The sequence below is a fragment of the Podarcis muralis genome, chromosome 4 (assembly GCF_964188315.1).
Source record: "Podarcis muralis chromosome 4, rPodMur119.hap1.1, whole genome shotgun sequence".
Classification (NCBI taxonomy): domain Eukaryota; kingdom Metazoa; phylum Chordata; class Lepidosauria; order Squamata; family Lacertidae; genus Podarcis; species Podarcis muralis.
Window position 1 is genome coordinate 29235113 of NC_135658.1, and position 16023 is coordinate 29251135.

Consider the following 16023-nt stretch of genomic DNA (forward strand, 5'->3'; position numbering starts at 1 on the left):
CTTTCGGTGCACTAAAAATCTCTTAGGGTGCTCTGCAATTATAGTCCTCAAATAAAACGACGACAGAACAATAATTAAAAACAGCATAGCGAGCCCCTCAAACACCTCAAACACCCAAAGTCAACAATGGAACATCATATTTATGTTAATTCCATAGTACCAAGGACTTGGCAATATAGGCTTTTTCTGTTTTGGAGTTCTTACAGTGTAAGGTATTGACTATGCAAATACTTATCCCCCCCCACCACATGCACCCTGAATTGGTACTAGGAGTGACAGCTTGGCCCCACGGCCCTGGGTGCCTGGGGCTGTGGGTGCCATGGAGTGTGCATGGGCCTGGCACCAAAATTTGTGGGTGCCTGGCCCTTTCATGGGGAATTTTGTGGGTACTCAGGCACCCGGGGTCCCAGGGAGTTGGCACCTATGATTGGCACTTTCTACATGGGGTGTGTGGGAGGGGTGGTGTTATTCCTGTCTTTTACCTGTTCCCAGAAGTAAGATACAGTGTTTGAATTCCTGCCACTTGCGGTACAACTGAGCAGGCATTTTGTAATGAACTAAAAATAAAAATGTTTCCTTTTAATGAGGAGTGTACATCCCAATGTTTTGGCCTCAAATTGGTTTGCTATGACTGGAGTTCAACTGTTCTTCCTACATTCTATTGTGATTTTAACATGTTTGATACCAGCGAGATCTGAAATGCACACCCTGAGTGCATTCAATTTATATTTTAATAGGCCTGTAGGCTTTAAAAAAAAATAAAAAATCCTCCCAGACGATTAATTGGCTTCGTCTCATAGATAAGTTTGATCTGAATCTCTGAAGGTCAAAGATAATCATTAAGAAGTTTCTGCTTGAGTTCTATATTTTTTAACCCACTTGGGATGTCATTGCTTTCCTTTTAATATAACTAGGCATAACAAAACATGAGAGTGAGAAGAAGGAGAATAACGGAAATCTTTGCTAGTTAAGGGAAACCTTGTAATTAATGCAAAAATGCTGAAGGCCGGTTGGAAAAGGCACAGAGAGAAAGAGCTTATGGAAGAAAAGATCTACTGCAGGCTGGATCTCACAGGGCCTATGAATATAGCCTATACACATGGCAGGATGCAGGAACAAGCCTTGGGGTCACACATCATTCCTTCCCTTTCTTAACTTATTTAAGGTACAGTGGTATCTCCATTTACGGACGTAATCTGTTCCAGAAGTCCGTTCTTAAACCAAAACTGTTGTTAAACCGAGGCACGCTTTCCCTAATGAGGCCTCCCGCAGCCGGTGCCCTTCCACCATTCGGATTCCGTTCTTAGATTGAGGTAAAGTTCTCAAACCGAGACTCTATTTCCGGTTTTGCGGAGTTTGTAAACCAAATCGTTCTTAAACCGGACTGTTCTTAAACTGAGGTACCACTGTATTCATAGGCAACCATTTAGGGAATTGCAGTCACAAAGTAGCATACACAACAGGGCACAATCAAGGTGCAGCAGAGACAATGAATTGCAATACTTCTTCAAAAATTAAAAAACCAGCAGAACAAAATAACTGTGATGGAAAGGAACAGATGAGTCTTGAAGTCCCTTTTCAAGGCCTACATTGTAGTGGTCAGGCATAGTTCAGTTGGATGGAGTTATCCAGTTCCCAGCGGCCATAATGGCAGCCATAATGTAACCCCTCTGCCTGTGGATGATGAGAAAGAAGGAAGAAGCCCATAGTTCTGTGACGCCTCCATTGCCTGTTCCTGGCACCCCATCCTTTGGTTGCCACCTTTGGTTGAGCAAAATAAAGGTTAGGTCGGGCATAATACAGGATAGGTCGGGGGGGGGGGGAATTGGGAGGCTAAAAATTACCTGGTGCAAAAATAATTTCAAAGCAATCCATTACAATGTCACACAGGGTTTACAGTGGTTTATTCAATAAAAAACAAACAAACAAACAAACAAACAAACAAACCACAAAAGCACTATAAGATACAGCTGTAAGAAAAATATTGCATATTATATGCAAAGCTGGACTTTGTAATGCTAACTGGTTTGACACAAACCAAGATGAAACATAACACAACATGGTATTCACCCCAATCAATTGCAATCTGTCTGCAACAACAAACAATACTGAAAGGAAAGCAAAATAGCATCTTTGTTTCCATAGAAAGGGTCAATCAGTAAGTTCCTCTGTGTAGATTCAATAGCCTCTCTCTCTCTCTCTCTCTCTCTCTCTCTCTCTCCTTGACCTTTCATGAGTACTTTCTGTCACTTCACTCCTTGATATATTTAGCAGTGGTTTGTCTCTGCAGAGGTTACCTGGAGAAGAGGAGCCATAATATTAGAAAAGATATGTATATGAACTAGGCTATTAAATACAACAGTATTTTTTCAGATACTTTAAAGAAAACAAAAGCAACTTTGAAATATGCAGCAAGCTGTTGGATTGCAAAAGCTGCTAGTTATTTAGCGGCACTACGTTGACATATTTAAATGATGTGTCGTATTCATCAGTTATACAGTTACTGTAGGTGAAGACTGTAATGAAATCTAAGAGAATGTATCAAGGAAGCAGGAGCAATTTGCACAGATGATTGCCCAGATCCTTACGGAATGTATAATATAGCCAACTGTAAGCTGTAATATAAGGGACGCGGGTGGCGCTGTGGGTAAAACCGCAGCGCCTAGGACTTGCCGATCGCATGGGCGGCGGTTCGAATCCCCGCGGCGGGGTGTGCTCCCGTTGCTCGGTCCCAGCACCTGCCAACCTAGCAGTTCGAAAGCACCCCCGGGTGCAAGTAGATAAATAGGGACCGCTTACTGGCGGGAAGGTAAACGGCATTCCGTGTGCTGCGCTGGCTTGCCAGATGCAACTTCGTCACGCTGGCCACGTGACCCGGAAGTGTCTTCGGACAGTGCTGGCTCCCGGCCTATAGAGTGAGATGAGCGCACAACCCTAGAGTCTGGCAAGACTGGCCCGTACCGGCAGCGGTAACTTTACCTTTACCTAAGCTGTAATATAGGATAGGTTACATTGGCCCCTGCAAACCCCAGCTCTCGCTCTCCGACCCACCTGCTGCCCCCTTTGCACATGCAAAATCTGAGACTCTACCATAGCAGGCCCATGCACTGCAAACCCCCTCTCTTGCTCTCTGCGACCCACCATCTGCCTAGGCAAAAACTCTCTCTCAAACGCCTCCTTGCAGCTCCACCCCATCCTCTGCCTGAGTCCTGCAATAACTCTCGCTCACAAACTCCCACTCAGGCTCTCGCTCTCCTCCTCCCACTGGACCCCCCTTCTGCCCATGTAGGTTTGAGGATGAGAAGGATGAGCTTGAATACAGGAAAAGGGGCATCCCGTTTGAAGTCCAAACAGGACAGGGGACAATTTTCTTGAAAAAGAAAGGAAAAGAAGGACCATGTTTTTCTAGGGCCGGGTGGCAACCCTAGCGGGAAAGCCCAGCTTTAGCATCTTGCCTGTCTCAGAGGCAGCATTATACAGTGGTACCACCTCTGGTTACATACTTAATTCGTTCTGGAGCTCCGTTCTTAACCTGAAACTGTTTTTAACCTGAAGCACCACTTTAGCTAATGGGGCCTCCCGCTGCCACCGCACGATTTCTGTTCTCATCCTGAAGCAAAGTTCTTAACCCGAGGTACTATTTCTGGGTTAGCGGAGTCTGTAACCTGAAGCCTATGTAACCCGAGGTACCACTGTACATCATTACAGCCTTGCCAGAAGCCCAGAAATAACATTTATTTGTACAAAATTGTACATAAAACAACAATAGGAATAATATTTTTTCCGGCTGGGCCAAACTTTAATGTGGAAATATTGGAAACTGAAAAACGGAGGAGCCCTGCCCCGCCTTTCACAGGGTCAGGAAGTGGGGGTGAATTTTGAGGGGAAAGGGTGCAAAATATAGCAGTACACCCAGGTTATTTTGCGTTGACGGCCACCATGTTTAAATCTTCATATTTCCTCAGAATGATATCTTTATTACATAGCATCATTGTGAGTGGTGCTCTAAAAAAATGGTGACCTGCTAGGACCCATCAAAGATGGCAGCTGCCAATGGGGGCTGCTTATTTCCCTCTACAATGCAGCTTGGAATTATGCTATGTTATCATGACATAGTAGTTTTCCAGTACATTCTGAGAATTTAGATATTGTGGCTGGCAGCACGGAAAAGCCAGAAAAAGCCTTTCGGTCTCAAACTTCACCATCTCCAACCTAAATAACTGGAACATTACCTGCAAATGGGGCCACACGCCCTTTTGCCAGACCCTTTGAAAGAGTGTTAGTTCTTTGATAATCTTTAAAAAGAGGTAGCAAGTGGCCATGTACCAACAATAAACCTTCTGACGTCAAACTTCTGAGGCCCTGTGGTGATGCTTCCTGCTTCCATGTGAAACTCACTCCCCCATTCCCCCCACACCCATTCCTTCCCTCTGTTTTTTTCTAGTTCTTTCCACTGTCTCCCTTTCTTTCTTTCTCTCTTATTACTGCCACCAAGCAATTGAGGATTTTGAAGACTTGGGATAGGAATAGAGCCGTTACAGAGAGGAGTACTATCATGAGTTTGATGGCCCCTGACATTTTTATTTGCTGCATAATTGTTCCAAATCAATCAAAAATTTTCAAATTAAAAGAAAATGGGTAATCACATTACACCGATTAAAATCAAACTTTCCTCAAATGAAAAGAAATCTTATTATGTATTAGCATGACAAATCCAGCCTCTCCCCTCCATTCTTTCTCCCCTCAATACATACATGTACCACACTTTGTCTGCAGCCTTGACTGCTCCAATTATAAGATTATATTTACATGCTGGGACTCCTCCTGGTCACACAGCAGGGTAACTCACTAATTGCTTTTATTAATGAAGAAAGCTTTCCTTCCTCAGCTGTTATTTTGAACTTATAGGTCCGCTTTGCTCAATAAAGCATGAATCCTGCAGCCAACCCCACACTCAGATATTTTCTTAATAAACCAACAAATTAGATGGAAAATAGGAGGCAATATTTGATTTTCAAGTGCAGTATCCGTGGCTAATTAAGTTTTAATGGTAATAATTAGTTACTGTCAAGTGATATTAGTTTTAACAAAATTAATATGTCTGTAAAAAGTAAATATTGCAGATGTTTAAAAAAGGATTAGCCCTCTTTCGTAGAGTTTTCTACAATATTGTCATTGGAATTAATGTAAGGTTTGTGTAATATGCAAGAACAATCTCTGTTTGTTTAAAGCAAAACTGGTAGCACATTTTCCAATGCAATTCTTAATAAATGTGTGATGTTGGAGTTTTAGAGAATGATCTTACATTCTTATTCCTGAAACAGAATGTCAAAGGTCAAATCAAAGTGTGTGTCTTATACATCTTTAATCTTAAAGTAAGTTGAACACAGATACATAATGTGGTTTTGATGTTTTAGTGAGTGGTTTTATTGGGTGCATTTATTTCACTCAACTGTAACTAGGGAATGGGAAGAAGTTTGATTCTGTTTGCATTTTAATAAGCAACTACATATTTTGCACTTCTCGAACCAATGCATGTTCCAAAACACGATTATCCTTCAAAATCTGCATTTCTCTGAATTTTGCAATGCAGTTCAACCAAATGCTGCGTATGCAAATGTGTACATTAGGGGGAAGTGCGCATATAAAATGACATACATAAATGGGTGGGAGTGCTGGGGAAAACGGCTTGCAAAAATGTGTAATTAATCAAAACTGTGTACACAAAGGTGCATAATAGGAGAATTTTGCATCAAAATGCTGCTTTTGCACCATTTTAAAGAAATTGCAAACTGCTGCAGAAATGTGGACAACTGAATTTCAGATTGGAAAAATAAGACACTGAGAAAAACTGAAAAAAACCCCTGACAAATATGCCCTTCCCAAACTGTCACCTACCCTGAGATTTGTGATGAAAAGCAGGATATAAATCTTATACATACATACGGACTTATAAAGGGTAATGCCTGAGCAACTGGCTACAACATTTCTCATTTCTCATTTATTCACAATAAACTGCAAGCAAAGATATAAAGCAAAACAGTTAAATATATATTTGTTTAATCACATGAGTTTGGAAAAAGCAAAAGAGGATATTAAAAGTTAGCTGAATGTATGGATGCTGCACAAGATACCTGGTTTTGCAAAGCTATTGCTGAACACCTGCCGCTGTTGAACAAATGATTTATTTTCTTCTGTGGCAACAAGGCTGTGATGCTGGAAATGACAGGTGATCAGTGGTGTCTCAAACATGCTCTCTCAAAGAGCACAGTAACTGGGGCACTGGGAATCTGCCATGCTAGTAGTCTGGCAGAAATGTAAGCAGGACCGAAATAGAATATTCACCACATTATGGTATGTAGCAATCTGTTCTTCAGCATTTATCGTGGTGCTTCCGACAGAAAGAGACACTCCATCCCTTACTGTTCTGGTGACCTACTGCCCCAGTTGTAAGCACTCTAAATGATGCTCTCCAAGGATGGGTGCAGCAGTCCAATCATAATAGGCCACAAAGCACAGTGGGGATGTCTCATCCCTTTCTTTCCCATAAAGCACACAACTGCTTAGCTGATCTTTCCCTGAACTCCCTTCTGCTAGGCACAGCATTAGCTGTTTTAGAGATGCTGGGGAAAGATTTTACAAAGGCTCCCGCACATCCAGAAAGTTAAACAATAACCTTACATAGTATGAAGGAAGCCATGTGGCTTATACAGGAGACAATGAGTCTTCTCTCTCTCTCTCTCTCTCTCTCTCTCTCTCTCTCTCGTGTGTGTGGTGTGGTGTGGTGTGGTGTGGTGTGTGTGTGTGACTCTACAGTTTAACATCAGTCCTCTTCTAATGTCAGCACTTGTGGAGATTTCAGATCACTGGAATAATAATAATAATAATAATAATAATAATAATAATAATAAATTTATTATTTATACCCTGCCCATCTGGCTGAGTCTCCACAGCCACTCTGGGTGGCTTCCAATCGAGTGTTAAAAACAATGCAGCATTAAATATTAAAAACTTCCCTAAACAGGGCTGCCTTCAGATGTCTTTTAAAGATAAGATAGCTACTTATTTCCTTCACATCTGAAGAGAGGGCATTCCACAGGGCGGGCGCCACTACTGAGAAGGCCCTCTGTCTGATTTCCTGTAACCTCACTTCTCGCAATGAGGGAACCACCAGAAGGCCCTCGGCGCTGGATCTCAGTGTCTGGAAGTCAGCAGGGCTGCTTTGTAGCTTGGTGAGCATCTGAAGCAGGGTTGCCAAGCAAAATATGGTTACAGAAGGATATGAGGTCCACAAATAACACCAAGCCATAAAGGAATGCAGGCCACCAAGAAACCATGCCTTAGCATTATGTGCAAACCAAGACCTATTAGCTTAATATTCATTTTTCATGAATTCAAGAGAACACCAGTATTAATAGAGAGTGTATGTAACATTGGGCCTACAGGTTCTCATATACGTGCAGGTCCTGCTTACTGCCTACAAAGCTATATCACTGGAAATCATTCGTTAGGTGAACATTCACCTAAAAAGCCCATGATTTCCATAGTTTCCTCTCTCTCCCCCACCCACCATAGTTTCTTTTTAAAATAGCTGCAGCCAACCAGCAAAAGAGTGGCAAATGAAAAACTGATTTGTCCAATCTCTCCTGCTCTCTGATTCGTCTGATATCTCTCCTCCTTCCCCGTCTCCATAGTTTCTGGCCAGAAATGACTGTCACTGAACACCAAAGCACAACAAGTAAAGTGGACACACTCCAGCTCTTTTGATATCTGAATCTGTGGAGTGTAATGGTTTTGGGCATAATTATTTATGTTTACATAACTAGCAAAATGATTTTCACTATAAGGTTCTACACTTAAACAGGAAGAACCAGCTGTAGAAATATAAGATGAGGGACAGCTGACTTGCCAGTAGTATATGGGGAAAGGATCTAGGGGTCTTAGTGGACCACAAGCTTAGTATGAGTCAACAGTGAGATGCAGCAGAAAAAGAGGCAAAAAATGTTATTCTAGGCTGCATCAACAAAGTATAGTGTCCAGGTCAAGGGAAGTAATATTGCCGCTCTATTCTGCCTTGGTCAGGTCACACCTGGAGCACAATGTCCAGTGTTGGGAACCACAATTTAAGAAGAATATTGACAAGCTGGAATGTGTGCAGAGGATGGTGATCAAGATGATCAAGGGTCTGGAAACCAAGCCTTTTGAGGGAGTTGAGTATGTTTAGCCTGGAAAAGAGGAGACCAAGAGGAGATATGATAGACATCTTCAACTATCTCAAGGACTTCCAGATGGAGATGGAGCAAACTTGTTTTCTCCTGCTCTGGAGGGGAGGACCTGAACCAACGGATATAAGCTACCAGAAAGTAGATTCAAACAAAACACCAGGAAGAACTCTCTGACAATAAGAGCTGACAGTGGAATGGACTCCTTTGTGGACTCTTCTTCCTTGAAGGTTTTTCAGCAGAGTTTAGATGGTCATCTATCATGGATGCTTTAGTTGAGATTCCTGCATTGCAGAGGGTTGGACTAGACCCTCAGGATAGCTTGCAACTCTACATTTCTATGATTTTATGAAGTGAATTCATGGATGACAAGCGGGCAGATAGTGGGACCTGCTTGTATCCTTTTGAAAGGATGCTCTTTCCTAAAGTCTTTGATTTATTTCATACTTGTCAGTGTGAAAGTGCAATACTAGATTTGTATTATGTCAGGTTTTATCCATCACTGTTATGTTATGGAGCGCCAACTGTTATGGAAATCAGGATGGGATTTGGCAGTCTGTAAGCTACAATAGTTCCACTGCTTTCACTGGCCTCATAGATCTGCTTAGAACAAGGACACTTTTTCTTTTAATTTTCCAGAAAATAAGGTTTGAATTCCTTATGAATGGGAAGCTGAAGAATGTAATCATAAAGGTAAAGGGTAAAGGTACCCCTGCCCGTACGGGCCAGTCTTGCCAGACTCTAGGGTTGTGCGCTCATCTCACTCTATAGGCCTGGAGCCAGCGCTGTCCGCAGACACTTCCGGGTCACATGGCCAGCGTGACAAGCTGCATCTGGCGAGCCAGCGCAGCACACGGAACGCCGTTTACCTTCCCGCTGGCAAGCGGTCCCTATTTATCTACTTGCACCCGGGGGTGCTTTCGAACTGCTAGGTTGGCAGGCGCTGGGACCGAACGACGGGAACGCACCCCGCCACGGGGATTCGAACCGCCGACCATGCGATTGGCAAGTCCTAGGCGCTGCGGTTTTACCCACAGCGCCACCCGCGTCCCATAATGTAATCATAGGAAGCCATTAATACTAATACAGTTAGTGTTCTTTGCTAGACAACTAAATAGGCAGCTTAATGCAAATCAACCAATCCATTCATTGATCAGCTAAGAATCACATGATTACTCTTGTTATGTTTCTGTAATTGGGTACGAACCAAAATATTTTTGCTGTTTTTGAAGAAGAGGCCTCTGCATGTTAAAAAAGAAACAGTTTTCTAACCTGTACCTTTTCCTCCCAAACACTATAATTTCTTTGACACTTGGTGAGCAAGGGAGCAATCCTCCAAGGGCTTCACAGCCATTTCATGAAACTGCTAATGAAAAGGTCGCTTTTATACTGTCGCGTAATCTCGCGAATTGTTGAGTAATTTCCCTTTCGCACTGACAGAACAGACAGCAAACCATGGGGGTGTTTACGCAGACTCCTTTGACAAGTCATTTTTTGCTCAAGTATTGCAGTTAGCGCTTTAGCTGGCATATATTCAATAGGAAGATTTGCCCTTGTCCACCTCACTATCTTTAAAAACGCATATTTCAAATGCAACTGAACAGATTGTAGAGCAGCTGCTGGGCAAGGGAATATTATCTTCAGAGGCAATGGAGCAGGCCTATGTGAATGTCAAATAAGTCTCCAAAAGAGGAGTTCATTTGACAACAAAGGTGTTCTTAACGGCCCGAAATTCCAAGTGGGAGCAAAGTGATACTGGTCACCCTTGGTCATCTCCCTGGGTCATCAGCACCACTGATATATCTCTTGGGTGCGCCTTTAAAATGGTGTCCCAGCCCAGCACTTCAAGCAGCTACCCCCCACCCCTGCCAAGCACCCCTTACCTTGGTTGTGTGACATCACTGCAAAGCAGAGCCAATAATGGCAGGTTCCAGCGAGATAGATCTCGACGAAATTTCATGAGATCTTGCACATTCTAGGATATCCTGCGAAATTTCGGCAAGAACTGATAAGATTTCAATGAGATCTTGCCAGAAATAGATGCTGATGCAGTGGGGCAGGCAGTCTGCCTCAGGAGCTTCCGCTGCCTGAGCTAGGTGCTTCATCACACCTGGTGAGCAAGCCAGCCCTGCACCTTGGTGCCAAATGTTGCAACTGTGGTGGCACTGCGAGGAGTTAAAATAGGAACTAGAACCAGCTACATGGTGCTGCTTGGAGTTCTGTTGCTTCCAATGTGCACCTAAGTAGGCTCACCTTCAAATAAAGAGAAGACCCACCTGAATAGGGCAGAGGTGAGGAACTGCAGCTCTCCAAGCTTATCTCCTCAGACCTTGGGACTCTCCTCGGGCCAAACTCCTCACCAACCCTTCTCCACGCCCTCCTCAAGTGCTTCTGTCTCACTGTAACAAGTCCTTGAAGTGCAATAATGCATCTTGCTTGCCTGGATGAAAATATGGTGTGTATGTGTGTATATATATATGTGTGTGTGCATGTCTGGAATGTACCCTACTGTGCAAAGGAGCCGTATCTGTTGCCCCGCCCATTTTTTTTGCCCCTGCCCACCCACTGGCTTGTGGCTTCTGGAAGGTTCCCTGAGAGAGACTGCAGTCTCTGTGCTGAAACAACTTCCCCATCTCTCAGGATGGGGGTCCGATTCACCCATTTTCTTTCTTACAGAAGGTGCCGGGGCGGGGGACGACGACAGGACAGGACCCAAGCATCCTGTTTGTTCTTGCGTAGTCTCCATTTTCTCTCCTTTGCCATTTATTAATTATATTAATATGCTGCCGTTTGCTAATGGCACAGTGCTCTCCCTTTGTTTCTGCCTCTCTCTTTATGATTAATTGCCACAATACCAAAGCTGTGTCCAGGGGACTGCTGCCCTATTGCCTTCCAGAATGCTATTGTTACCAGACAAGAGTGTGGTTGGGTGGTGGGTTGTTGTTGTTGTTTTTAACTGTCTGAATAAATGAAATGCAATTACCTTTCATAGTCGTGATGGCACTGTCCTCATTCAGATGCGTATTCAGTCTGCGAAGCATCCCTTCTGCTTCCCTCAAGCTTCTCAATGCATCCTTTTGTTTGCTCCTTAAGACTGCAGCCCCTGCACACATTTGCTCGGGACTATCCTGTGCAATTCAGAGGGATTTAATTCCGAGCAAAAAATGCATCTGGCGAGGCAGAGAGAATGCCAGCCCTTTCTTGATCTCATTAAATGCTAACGTTTGCTGCGCCTGCTGCTTTTTAGTGAGAGTTTCTCCTATTCTACAAAAGAGATGGAGAACTTGGATATGGCTGGCTGGCTGCAGCCTTGGCAGGGGTGCAGGGAACTCCTCACAAAAGAGGCAGTTAAAGAGAGGGAGAGAGAGAGAGCAAGGGAGAATATTACACAGAATTAGAGTCGCTAAGCAAGCAGGAAACTGCAGCCCGAGTGGAAGCTGAAGATGCTGAGTTTGCAGCACTGAGTCAGCACAGTTTCTGTGGCCAGAAGAGATGTGAAGGTACATTAATGATGGTTTGCATTAAAGGAATTATTGGGATTCTGGTAAGTGCAGCCATCATTATAAGCTTATGTGGCTCCGACTCCATAAAGGCATGGTTTCCAGAGGTGACTAACAGGGCTGTGTGTGTGGTTTTTTTTTTTTTTTTAATGCTGTGAGCTAACATTTGGCAAGCAGAACCTGAGCTTGGAAATGAAATTTTGTTTTACTGATGAGCTGTGAAGAAGAGCTTATTAGAAGCCGTGGTGGAGTTCAGTGAGTGCATGAGACGCAGCATTAGCAAGTCACCTTTCCTGCCCTGTTTTCTGCAGTTTCACACTAAGTAAGGAAAGGAATTCTCAGAAGATCACCTTGAAGATTCGATTCCCCTTACAGCAAATATTTTTGCAAGTGCCGCCACTGCCTTTTCCACGCAGCTTCCGAGTTCAGTGTTAGTCAGAGCCAAACTGTACCTTACAAGGAGGACAGGTGATCACATCTCCTCATGTCCCCGCTCCCCCCCCGACTTAAACGCAGTCGTTGCTGGGTAGGGTGGTGTGGGCTGGGTGGTGGATGAGGACTGTGATGCCAAGGAGCATGTTTAAACCTTTCCACCAGGCCATTTCCTTACTCAAAACTCATTCCTCACAATCTGCTACTAGCTGCTATGAGGGAACAAGAAAGCTCTCCATATTGTGCCCCTCCAAAAAAAACTCCCCCAGGGAATAACAGCTTAGCTGAGCTCTTCATGAGTCACAGCTGCATATTGTGAATCAGTGTCACCACTGAGGGGGGCGACAAAATGCCAGGCGGCACTCACCGCGGGGCCTGCAGTGCACCCGAGCCATGCGTCTCTCCTGAGAGAGACGCGGTGGCTTGGGTGCGCGCAGGCTCTGCGCTGCCCAAATGGTCTGCCTGCTGCCTCCCCCCCAGCTGTAGGACTGCTGAGTTGGAGGAGGCAGGCAGACTCCAGAGGCCCAGCAGTGCGCCCTGCCCTCACCCCGCCCCATGGGCAGCTTGCCCCACCCCTGGGTGTGCCACCCCAGGTGCCCGAGCTGCTTCCTCCGCCGCTGGGTCTGCTCCCCACCTCCCCCCAATGCAATAAACAAGGATCACCAGCATAGAAGCTTATCACATGATGGTCCCAACGCATTCAAGGGCAGCAACCTGCCAATCCTTGTGGTAAGTGCAGCACATAGATAGGCCCTTGCCCTCCAGTTTTGAAGTAATAATTGCTTCTCTACTGAACTGTTCTTAATGACCCACCCCCACATAAAACAACACATTCATTTTCTGGCACCCATGTAATTACGGTATTTTAATATTTTGTTGGAAGCCTCCCAGAGAGGCTGGGGAAGCCCAGCCAGATGGGCGGGGTATAAATTATTATTATTAATCATCATCATCATCATCATCATCATCGTCGTCGTCACGTAAAAGCTGCAGGCAGCTTCATAGGTTCGGTTCAAATATCATGCCATTTTCTTTTACACTGTAATTTATTTATTCTGTTGCAGAGATATCCCACATTTTTCTTCAATGAGGTCAAGATGGCCTCCCCCATTTAATATCCACAACAACCCTGTGAGATAGGTGGGTAGTTAGGCTGAGAGAAAGTGACTGGCCTCAGTGGTCACCTAGTAAGCTTTGTGTCCGAGTGGGGATTTGAACTCTGGCCTCCCAGGTTCTTAGTCGGATACTCCAACCACTACACCACACCGGCTTTCCACTAGGGAAGAGCAACCTGTGGCCCTTCAGAAGTTGTTGAACTCCAACTCCCATCAGCCCCAGCTAGCATGGCCTGCAACCAGGAATGATATGGCAACTGTGGTCCCACCAAACTAAGAGCATTAGGTGACCTTGCATGCACTTCAGCATTTCCTCATATCACTGGATGGTTAGATGGTGGGGCTTGCTTTTTTATGCCTTACCCTTGCACGTTTCACATTACCAAAGGACACATTAAACCAATCAATTACACCGGGTTTAAGTAAAAGCATTTATATTGACAGGTACTCATGTTGAGGTTTATTACTCTTTCAAGAGCACTTAACCTCTCTAAAAAGCCCCAGAGGACATGTTTCTCAATGAAGCGAAGACCTTGTTCTCAGAAATAGGAGATGAGAGGACTCAGCCAGTGCCTGGACTGTATCACCCACAGGTAAGGGCTCACCTGATGCAAGGTCCTCCTACCAACCAACCAACCAACCAACCAACCAACCAACAAACAAACAAACATCTCTATGCTATAGAAAGCCAACATGACAAGAGAGCAGGCTGCTTTTGGTTTTCCTGGTGCATGGATGGATGTATTTGTTCGGAAGTGCATTCAATAATCATGTGATCCATGTTCCATGTCACCATCATGTGATCTATTGAAGTTTTATTCTGTTTTTAATGTTCTGTTGAAAGCCGCCCAGAGTGGCTGGGGAAACCCAGCCAGATGGGTGGGGTAGAAATAATAATAAATTATGATGATGATGATGGGATGCGGGTGGCGCTGTGGGTTAAACCACAGAGCCTAGGACTTGCCAATCAGAAGGTCGGTGGTTCAAATCCCTGCGACTGGGTGAGCTCCCGTTGCTCGGTCACTGCTCCTGCCAACCTAGCAGTTTGAAAGCACGCCAAAGTGCAAGTAGATAAATAGGTACCGCTCCAGCAGGAAGGTAAACAGCGTTTCTGTGCGCTGCTCTGGTTTGCCAGAAGCGGCTTAGTCATGCTGGCCACATGACCTGGAAGCTGTACACCGGCTTCCTTGGCCAATAAAGCGAGATGAGCGCCGCAACCCCAGAGTCGGCCATGACTGGACCTAATGGTCAGGGGTCCCTTTACCTTTACTATTATTATTATGGTGATGATGATGATGTCACCATCACCCAGAACTCACTCACCCAGGGTGAGTGCTATAGTATTAATCTGCACTGCAACTTGGGAAATGGGTCATAAGATCATATAGGGACATAGGAAGCTGTCTTAATACCAAGTCAGGCCATGGATCTATCTAGCTCAGTACTGTCCACACCAGGAATGGGGAACTTGCTCTTGTTGTTGACATTTATCTTTATTGAGAGACAATGGTGTGCATCTCTGCGGATGAAGTCAAACCACGGTGTTTGCAGCACCCAACTGACCTCCCTGGGGCGCAAGCCTGGGCAGTGTGTATGGAGGTCCTGGGCTGCCCAGACAACAAGACCCCACTCTCGGATTGCCTGATGTGGTCTAAAGCAAAGCACCAGCTTGACTGCAGGAGTTTATAGACATATAAGGTGTCATCCAACTGTCTTAGGGACTCCACTGCTATGGATGCACAACCAGACTGCCTGCAGGCACTCCAGTCGTCCGCAAATAATTCCCACATGGCAGGGTTGAAGTTGCCAGCCTTCATATCACGTTTGCAGACTTATAACTCAAAGTTGGTTTGCCAACAGGCCTGATGCCTGAAACCAACTCCCTGTAGAACATGTCCTTGGGGATCCTGCCATCTTCTGTTCTGTGAACATGATGAAGCCAGCATACACGTCGCTGAGACAGGAGTGCAAACATGCTGGGAATGTGGGTTTGGGAGAGCACATCTTTGTTTGAAACTATGTAAATACAACAAACCCATAGCACCCACCCGAATCCAAAACACAGGTCTATAAACTGAGGTTACATCCACACCATTTTCAATGGACATTTAAAACACATGGCTTACCCCAAAGAATCCTGGGAATAGTAGTTTTCCCTCACATAGCTACAATTCTAACCCCCCATAAGAAACTACAGATTCCTTAGGAGAAGCCATGTGTTTTAAATGTGCATCGACCTGAGAATCTCAGACTACATAAGTTATTTGAAAGGCCTGGGTGAACAGAAGGGTCTCGATCAAATGCTGAAAAGTCCACAAAGATGGTGCCAGTGAGCCTCCTTGTAAGGGCAGTGCCACAACTAGGGTACTACTACCATAAAGAACCTTACTTCATCAGACCCTCCAAGTGTCCCTATTTCCCAGGGACAGTTCCAGATTTACAGAAGCCACCCTAGTTTCTGATTTGATCCCAGAATGTCCTGCCTTTCCTTAGGACATCCCTATTTTCACTGGAGAAATGTTGGAGAGTATGGAGTTATGCAACTCCTGAACTAATGAGATATGTAATTATACCACCTTTAGAAGACATCTGAAGGCAGCCCTGTATAGGGAAGTTTTAAAAAATGTTTAATGCTTTATTATGTTTTTATATATGTTGGAAGCTGCCCAGAATGGCTGGGGAAACTCAGTCAGATGGTCAGGGTATAAATAGTAATAAATAAATAAATTATCATTAATATTATTATTATTTAGG

The 16023-nt window shown here is 44.5% G+C and overlaps 1 long non-coding RNA gene across 1 annotated transcript in view; it reads right to left on the reverse strand.

Annotated features, from left to right (window-relative positions):
- Positions 1 to 2199: 2199 nt before the first annotated feature.
- LOC114595320 (uncharacterized) overlaps positions 2200 to 16023 on the reverse strand; it is a 49734-nt gene continuing 35910 nt past the window's right edge. Inside the window, exon 3 of the long non-coding RNA XR_013392460.1 lies at positions 2200 to 2297. This is a non-coding gene — a long non-coding RNA (uncharacterized LOC114595320). The remainder of the gene's footprint in view (positions 2298 to 16023) is intronic.